This window comes from Puntigrus tetrazona, chromosome 23 (genome assembly GCF_018831695.1).
Source record: "Puntigrus tetrazona isolate hp1 chromosome 23, ASM1883169v1, whole genome shotgun sequence".
NCBI lineage: Eukaryota > Metazoa > Chordata > Actinopteri > Cypriniformes > Cyprinidae > Puntigrus > Puntigrus tetrazona.
In genome coordinates this window covers 8201661-8210744 of record NC_056721.1, presented here as the reverse complement: position 1 = coordinate 8210744, position 9084 = coordinate 8201661, and the positions used below count along the sequence as shown (strand labels likewise).

General features: G+C 38.0%; 7 non-coding genes across 7 annotated transcripts; all 7 read left to right on the top strand.

Moving 5' to 3' along the window:
* The first annotated feature begins 5228 nt into the window (after positions 1–5228).
* Positions 5229–5322, top strand: trnai-uau. The gene is made up of 2 exons: positions 5229–5266; positions 5287–5322. It is a non-coding gene; the product is annotated as a tRNA-Ile (tRNA).
* Positions 5323–5528: 206 nt separating this feature from the next.
* On the top strand, positions 5529–5622 carry trnai-uau. Its single transcript has 2 exons — positions 5529–5566; positions 5587–5622. It is a non-coding gene; the product is annotated as a tRNA-Ile (tRNA).
* A 433-nt stretch (positions 5623–6055) lies between these two features.
* Positions 6056–6149, top strand: trnai-uau. The gene is made up of 2 exons: positions 6056–6093; positions 6114–6149. It is a non-coding gene; the product is annotated as a tRNA-Ile (tRNA).
* A 206-nt stretch (positions 6150–6355) lies between these two features.
* trnai-uau lies at positions 6356–6449 on the top strand. The gene is made up of 2 exons: positions 6356–6393; positions 6414–6449. It is a non-coding gene; the product is annotated as a tRNA-Ile (tRNA).
* Positions 6450–7822: 1373 nt separating this feature from the next.
* On the top strand, positions 7823–7916 carry trnai-uau. The gene is made up of 2 exons: positions 7823–7860; positions 7881–7916. It is a non-coding gene; the product is annotated as a tRNA-Ile (tRNA).
* A 433-nt stretch (positions 7917–8349) lies between these two features.
* On the top strand, positions 8350–8443 carry trnai-uau. Its single transcript has 2 exons — positions 8350–8387; positions 8408–8443. It is a non-coding gene; the product is annotated as a tRNA-Ile (tRNA).
* Positions 8444–8649: 206 nt separating this feature from the next.
* trnai-uau lies at positions 8650–8741 on the top strand. Its single transcript is given in 2 exon segments — positions 8650–8687; positions 8707–8741. It is a non-coding gene; the product is annotated as a tRNA-Ile (tRNA).
* The last annotated feature ends 343 nt before the right edge of the window (positions 8742–9084 follow it).

The following is a 9084-nucleotide window of genomic DNA, read 5'->3' as shown; positions in this document are numbered from 1 at the left end:
ATCTGCCACCACTGCATTCCACTGATCATATTTCAATGTTTCACTTTCACTCCTCTAAGCTTCACAGAGGCTGAAGCCCGAGGAGATTGAGAGATAGACAATAAAACCTGTTTTGAAAGTGAAGTAAGCTGATTGTGCCAGTAAAACACACCAACATAATGTTGTCCAGTATTTGTTCTTTTTTTCAGCTGGTTGCTTTTATTGGGCTCTTCATATCGCAGAGACATTTTTTAGGTAAGATATCTTATGTGCATCATGTAATAACATCTAGTATAACTGTTAAAAATATTATATAACTATTATTACGTTCTCATTCTCATTCACAAGTACACTAGAAGTACACATTTATTATTAATTAGCTCTGAATTAATGAATTACTTAACTAATTTATTATTATAACGAATCACTTATGTTCCTCATTTGTAACTCGCTCTGAATTAATAAGTGATTCAAGCTGTGAATTTGTCACGTTTACACTGATTTTTTCTAGTTTTCCACTACTCTTTCCTTTGTTGGCCCTAGTGTGATCCCAGCGAGATGGTGTGTTGCATATTTGCTGCTCTTCATGCAGTTATGAACGTGTCATTTGATAACATTTTGTCTCTGCAGATAGATAAAGAGATGGAAATCTGATCATCACATCATCATCAGTGTGTGTGCATGTGGGTGTAAATGAACATTTCCATTTAACAAATCCTTCTTTTCCCATTAAATTTATAGTTTCTTAGTTTAAATTATATCAAGTGTTTTTAAAGCCAGGTGGATTTGGCATGGTGTTGACAGCTGCTTACAGCTATAATAAATTGTTATTATAATAAACTGCAGTATTTGCTTTTCAGCAGTGTGAACAGGAAAACAAATGAAGTCTGAGTTAGAAAATAATACTTACAAGTGTCAAGACACCAGTGGAAACAAAGCCAAGATTGACTGAGACTCATGTCTGCTCATATTATTCCACCCAGTAAGATTCTTCATTTTAATTTCCTTTTTCAGTTTTATCAGTTAAATGCACATACTTTTCATTCTGGTATCAGTTAGAGATGTCTTTGGATGCTAGACTTGGCTTTCAATTAATCTGAATACAAGCATTTGTCTGTATCAGATTTTTTAAATGATTGTTTCAATATTGAAAACCTTTGGTTACAGCATGGATACACTTCTTTATTAGTGGTGTACAGTATTCTGCAGCAGGAGGTCATTTTAAAAGGCACTGGATATCTAACCAGACAGGAGAACACCTTTCATTTAAAGATGTGCCAACCTGCTAGCAGTTGTCTTCATTGAAATGATGAATATTTAATATCTGAAACCTATGAACATGATTTTATGTTTGCATCTTATTCAGCCCAGAATATTACTGTTTTTTTATTTTGTAGTAAAACTAAATATACTGACATTAAAGATGTGCTATCTGAAACAGTCTAAAGTAAGACTGCTTCTCTTACTTGCTTCTCTAGTAAATAGTAAAAGTTATCAATTCAAGGATTGTTAGATATTTTAACCAGAAAAGAAGTCAGAAGTCCTTGCTTTGTGCTAAAGAAAGAATTGCAGTGAAAGAATTGCTTTCTCCACAAATAGCTTGGCAAGTGATCAATACCCTAGCCAACTTCAACAACTGGTTTATCACAGCTTCTTATGGCAGATGCTTAGTTCTAGAAAGCAAATTGTAGCAGATTTTGCCAAACACCTAGGACATCTACTCGATTAGAAGCAATAAAGACTAGTTCAGTCCTTAAGGAACCTCTCACAGATGCTTTTCACTCCAACCATCTGGTATGTTACATCAGAGCATCCAATCAAGAGCCACCAGATTGTGAAACTATATCAAGAAGCAGAAACGCCATCGATAGTCAGTCATCACTGATTATTGGTAAATGGATTTAAAAAAAAGTTGCATGGCTATTCAAGTCTGTTTTAGCTCTTTGTGTATGTGTTGTATTGCATTTTCAATAGCCTTTTCCACAAGTGAGTGCATAAATTGCGACTTAATCCAAATGAAATTGCAAATTGCACATACCATTTGCATTTTAGCTTTCACGACCCCACAGTGACTGCCACATTTCGAATGAAAAAACATCTGTGACTGTGTTTCCCATGTCTCACAAGCTATGAGTCTGTCATATTTAAATAGCAATATTAATTATTAATTATACCACATTTGCTATTTACTTTCTCTGTGTTTTGCATGTAACCTCCCAAAACTTAAATCGTAATCGCAAATACAGTTCTTTAACCTAGGAGAATGCAAAGGGATGTGCAAAGGCTATTCTAAAATAATGTGTCAATTACAACTTTGCTCTGATAATCTGGCGGTCCTGAATCAGCGACTGTAAGTATTTATGTATTTGATCTATAGTGGGCAATGGTCAAAGTACCCTAATGATGTAGTATTTTCTATGCATAAAACCTGTCTGTTTACTTAAATAACAGATATGGGCATCATGCCATATCATATACTTTTAATACTGCTACTCCTAAGCCTGCCTGCCCTAGATGAGACATCACTTAACTCCAATGATCTAGGCGCAGCTATCACAGGTGCTGCAGCCAAGGTAAAAAATCATGCGCAATATCCAGTGGCTGTACACAGTGAATCCAGAAACTTGCACAACTGCTCACGGGACTGCTCCATTATGAATTGAAACTTTAAAATATCAGGGTTTTAATCAGGGTTTACCAAAGGTCATGGAATTTCTGGAATGTTTTTAAAGGTATATTCCAGACTTTGTAAGTCAGGGAATTTTTTGTTGCTTTAAATTTTACTTTCCATTTATTAAAATTAAAATTTTCTATACCGATTTTTTTTCTTGTTGTTTCGCACATATTGTGGTTAGACTCAGTGGTGTAGTGGAGGGTATATGCAGGTATACAGGGTATACCCACTTCTTTATCAGTCGACTTTGCTCTTCAAAAAATCGTTTCTGATGTGCAACATTTATGTCCTGTAGTGTCCTGCATTAGCCAATCATGACAGTCTACTACACGACTAGCTAATCCAATCGCATTTGAATAAATGCAAATATTCCCTATAAATACTCAGTAAAGACAGTCAGGTTTGCTGGCGCTCCCTCTTGTGAGGATTCAGACAGACACAGAAATGCTGGGGAGGTGGTAAAATAATAATTAATTATTGATTACTAATTTGAATCTATACATTATAACAAAAAAAACTTAAAATGAAAAAAAGCAGGTTTTTATGATCAGAAAATGAATGCGTTCAAACAAGTTCAAAACAGCTTTCGTTGAAAAGCTATTAAAAGTAGCCTATCACACTGTGCCGGGTGAGACGGTCTATTTATAAGAGAGTTACTGAGAAATAAAACCAAATTACCTTAACTGCACAAAGATACTGTGGTAAAAAGGCAGTATTTATGTTTATAAAATATGACGCCTAGTTAAGCAACACAAGAAGGTTCTTGTTTTTGACAATGATTTTATTCAAAAGTTTAAACAAGTTGTTTCTTTAATAAATTCGCTGATCAAATAGTTTGAAAAAATATTTATATAGGGCCTTTGTAAGTTGTTGTTTTTTTTGGCTAATAGACATTTTTAATATCCAAATTGGGATATTACAATTGAGTGGAAAAGCCCCCTGTAGCCTATTGTAGCCCCCACATGCAACAGTATAGGATTGGTCAACTATTGTCTCACGTCTTACACTGCAAGAGAGATGCTCAGCTATGCACCCAAATTTAAAAGCTGCTGTCTGTTAATGAAGATGAACTTGTGACTCAATTGGACTCTTGTCATTTCAGAAAGATAAGACTTTCAGTTTTATGGACATCTGCATCTTTGATATTACTTTGGTCACTGTTGCTATGGTTACTGGTAAGGAATAGGGCTTGACCCATTTCACATTCAAACAAAGATATTTAGAGACTCACACCTGTAAAGAAAATGCGTTTGTCAATCCCAAAAATCAGCAGTGTGAACACAAAGGTTGCCTGTTCCTTCACACAGGCTCAAACTGGTTATCAGCTGCATTTAGCAGAGTCTTTACAGAGTACCTCCATTGATCAAAGCATTTCATTGAGTGAAGTCATCTCCTAATACAAACAACTCTCATAATATAGTCCCACCCCCTTAAATTGATTGATAGCTTTCTGTAAAGACATTCACAGTCAATACTACAATCAAGTATAATTATTTAAATGTACATGTACAGAAACAAAAATCTTCATAAATCGGATAAATGTGTCAGTAATGTGGCTTAAAATGAACCTTTATGCCTCTGGAGGGTTATCACATGTACTCGCAGACCGAAACTGCAGAAAGCGCATCCTGTTTTCTTTCATCATTTCACAAATAAATGTAAAAATTAGTCTTTACAGATTCTGTATGAGCAAAAATTGAATCTCTCAATTCACCTTGCCTCCACCACCCAGACTCCGCACCGTTAGCAAATTCTTTCCTTAATACAAGGGGAAGCGCTTTGGGAACGGTCTGGGCGTTGAGCTCTGACTCCTCTCCCTGGGTAGGGAAGAAGACTCTGGAATTGGGAGTCCTGCAGAGCTCCGAGCCCTCTCCGTGTACAGCACACCAAATATGCTTAGTCTTTACTCGATTAATTGTATGTATGTGTGAACTCGTTAAACAATGGAGTTGTACTTCCTTCACCAGTTGAAACAGTTCTACAGTTCAGCTGTCATTGAGTCTCTCTTGTGCACTTCAATACGTCTCTAGTTTGGTTCAATTACATAAACAGATATCAAAAGACTACAAAGAATAGTTTGGACAGCTGAAGGTTAGTGATGCTACCCTGCCCACCCTCCAAGAACTGTACATGTATAGAGTAAGGAAAAGAGCTCAGATCCAAGCCATCACTTTTTTTTTAGCTTTTGCAGAAGTTGTGAGTTTGATATTTTAGAAGATGGTAATCTGTTTCAGTAACAATGACGCTGTTAAGGTTGGTAATCGGTTTGCTAATAAGATTCAAATCAGGTGGAGTAAGGTTTCAGAAGATGAGAGTCATTTCAGTAGCAATGTAGTTCAAAGCATAACGCAGATAACTGGTTGAAAATGAGGTTTTAGAAGGTGAGACTCATTTCAATAGCAATGGAGTTCAGTGCTGAGCGTATGTAATCCGTTGATAATATTGAAATTAGGTGGAGCCAGGTTTCAGAAACCAAGATCTGTTTCAGTATGAAACAATGAAGTTGTTGATTTTGATAATCGGTTGCTAAGAAGGTTCAGTTTAGGTGGAGTAAGGTCAGAGATTGTCTGAATCTGCTCCAGTGGCGCAATCGGTCAGCGTGCGGTACTTATAAGACAGTACGTAGCAGAGCAATGCCGAGGTTGTGAGTTCGAGCCTCACCTGGAGCAAGGTTTTAGAAGGTGAGACTCATTTCAGTAGCAATGGAGTTCAGTGCTGAGCGTATGTAATCCGTTGATAATAATGAAATTAGGTGGAGCCAGGTTTCAGAAACCAAGATCTGTTTCAGTATGAAACAATGAAGTTGTTGAGTTTGATAATCAGTTGCTAAGAAGGTTCAGGTTAGGTGGAGTAAGGTCAAAGATTTTCAGAATCTGCTCCAGTGGCGCAATCGGTCAGCGCGCGGTACTTATAAGACAGTACGTAGCAGAGCAATGCCGAGGTTGTGAGTTCGAGCCTCACCTGGAGCAAGGTTTTAGAAGGTGAGAGTCATTTCAGTAGCAATGGAGTTCATTGCTGAGCGTATGTAATCCGTTGATAATATTGAAAGGTGGAGCGAGGTTTCAGAAACCAAGATCTGGTGAGAGTCAATTCAGCAGCAATATAGTTCAATGCTTAACGTACGTAATCGATTGACAATAAGATTCAAATTAGATTGAGCAAGGTGTCAGAAGATGAGAGTCATTACAGTAGCAATGGGATTCAAAGCTTAATGTAGATAATGGGTTAAAAATAAGATTGAAATTAGGTGGAGTAAGGTTTTAGAAACCAAGAACTGTTTCATTAACAATATAGTTCAAAGCCTAGTATGGATGAACAGTTAAAAGTAAGATACAGATTAGCTGGAGCACAGTTTTAAAAGATCTAAATTAGGTGGAGTAAGGTCACAGATTTTCAGAATCTGCTCCAGTGGCGCAATCGGTCAGCGCGCGGTACTTATAAGACAGTACGTAGCAGAGCAATGCCGAGGTTGTGAGTTCGAGCCTCACCTGGAGCAAGGTTTTAGAAAGTGAGACTCATTTCAGTAGCAATGTAGTTCAGTGCTGAGCGTATGTAATCCGTTGGTATTATTGAAATTAGGTGGAGCCAGGTTTCAGAAACCAAGATCTGTTTCAGTATGAAACAATGAAGTTGTTGAGTTTGATAATCGGTTGCTAAGAAGGTTCAGTTTAGGTGGAGTAAGGTCAGAGAATGTCAGAATCTGCTCTAGTGGCGCAATCGGTCAGCGCGCGGTACTTATAAGACAGTACGTAGCAGAGCAATGCCGACGTTGTGAGTTCGAGCCTCACCTGGAGCAGGGTTTTAGAAGGTGAGAGTCATTTCAGTAGCAATGGAGTTCAATGCTAAACGTATGTAATCCGTTGATAATATTGAAAGGTGGAGCGAGGTTTCAGAAACCAAGTTCTGGTGAGAGTCAATTCAGCAGCAATATAGTTCAATGCTTAACGTACGTAATCGATTGACAATAAGATTCAAATTAGATTGAGCAAGGTGTCAGAAGATGAGAGTCTTTACAGTAGCAATGGGATTGAAAGCTTAATGTAGATAATGGGTTAAAAATAAGATTGAAATTAGGTGGAGTAAGGTTTCAGAAACCAAGAACTGTTTCATTAACAATATAGTTCAAAGCCTAGTATGGATGAACAGTTAAAAGTAAGATACAGATTAGCTGGAGCACAGTTTTAGAAGATCTAAATTAGGTGGAGTAAGGTTTCAGAAGATGAGAGTCAATTCAGTAGCAATGTAGTTCAAAGCATAACAGTGCTGAACGCAGATAACTGGTTGAAAATGAGATTCAAAATAGGTGGAGTAAGGTCACAGATTTTCTTAAATTGCTGGAGTAAGGTGGCGCAATCGGTCAGCGCGGCAGCGGTACTTATAAGACAGTACGTAGCAGAGCAATGCCGAGGTTGTGAGTTCGAGCCTCATCTGGAGCAAGGTTTTAGAAGGTGAGAGTCATTTCAGTAGCAATGGAGTTCATTGCTGAGCGTATGTAATCCGTTGATAATATTGAAAGGTGGAGCGAGGTTTCAGAAACCAAGATCTGGTGAGAGTCAATTCAGCAGCAATATAGTTCAATGCTTAACGACGTAATCGATTGACAATAAGATTCAAATTAGATTGAGCAAGGTGTCAGAAGATGAGAGTCTTTACAGTAGCAGTGGGATTCAAAGCTTAATGTAGATAATGGGTTAAAAATAAGATTGAAATTAGGTGGAGTAAGGTTTCAGAAACCAAGAACTGTTTCATTAACAATATAGTTCAAAGCCTAGTATGGATGAACAGTTAAAAGTAAGATACAGATTAGCTGGAGCACAGTTTTAGAAGATCTAAATTAGGTGGAGTAAGGTCACAGATTTTCTTAAATTGCTCCAGTGGCGCAATCGGTCAGCGGCGTATGTACTTATAAGACAGTCAGTAGCAGCAGAGCAATGCCGAGGTTGTGAGTTCGAGCCTCACCTGGAGCAAGGTTTTAGAAAGTGAGACTCATTTCAGTAGCAATGGAGTTCAGTGCTGAGCATATGTAATCCGTTGATAATATTGAAATTAGGTGGAGCCAGGTTTCAGAAACCAAGATCTGTTTCAGTATGAAACAAACGAAGTTGTTGAGTTTGATAATCGGTTGCTACTAAGGTTCAGGTTAGGTGGAGTAAGGTCAGATCAGAATCTGCTCCAGTGGCGCAATCGGTCAGCGTGCTGTACTTATAAGACAGCACGTAGCAGAGCAATGCCGAGGTTGTGAGTTCGAGCCTCACCTGGAGCAAGATTTTAGAAGGTGAGACTCATTTCAGTAGCAATGGAGTTCAGTGCTGAGCGTATGTAATCCTTTGATAATATTGAAAGGTGGAGCGAGGTTTCAGAAACCAAGTTCTGGTGAGAGTCAATTCAGCAGCAATATAGTTCAATGCTTAACGTACGTAATCGATTGACAATAAGATTCAAATTAGATTGAGCAAGGTGTCAGAAGATGAGAGTCTTTACAGTAGCAATGGGATTGAAAGCTTAATGTAGATAATGGGTTAAAAATAAGATTGAAATTAGGTGGAGTAAGGTTTCAGAAACCAAGAACTGTTTCATTAACAATATAGTTCAAAGCCTAGTATGGATGAACAGTTAAAAGTAAGATACAGATTAGCTGGAGCACAGTTTTAGAAGATCTAAATTAGGTGGAGTAAGGTCACAGATTTTCTTAAATTGCTCCAGTGGCGCAATCGGTCAGCGCGCGGTACTTATAAGACAGTACGTAGCAGAGCAATGCCGAGGTTGTGAGTTCGAGCCTCACCTGGAGCAAGGTTTTAGAAAGTGAGACTCATTTCAGTAGCAATGGAGTTCAGTGCTGAGCATATGTAATCCGTTGATAATATTGAAATTAGGTGGAGCCAGGTTTCAGAAACCAAGATCTGTTTCAGTATGAAACAACGAAGTTGTTGAGTTTGATAATCGGTTGCTACTAAGGTTCAGGTTAGGTGGAGTAAGGTCAGAGACTTTCAGAATCTGCTCCAGTGGCGCAATCGGTCAGCGCGCGGTACTTATAAGACAGTACGAGCAGAGCAATGCCGAGGTTGTGAGTCGAGCCTCACCTGGAGCAAGATTTTAGAAGGTGAGACTCATTTCAGTAGCAATGGAGTTCAGTGCTGAGCGTATGTAATCTGTTGATAATATTGAAAGGTGGAGCGAGGTTTCAGAAACCAAGTTCTGGTGAGAGTCAATTCAGCAGCAATTTAGTTCAATGCTTAACGTACGTAATCGATTGACAATAAGATTCAAATTAGATTGAGCAAGGTGTCAGAAGATGAGAGTCTTTACAGTAGCAATGGGATTCAAAGCTTAATGTAGATAATGGGTTAAAAATAAGATTGAAATTAGGTGGAGTAAGGTTTCAGAAACCAAGAACTGTTTCATTAACAATATAGTTCAAAGCCTAGTATGGA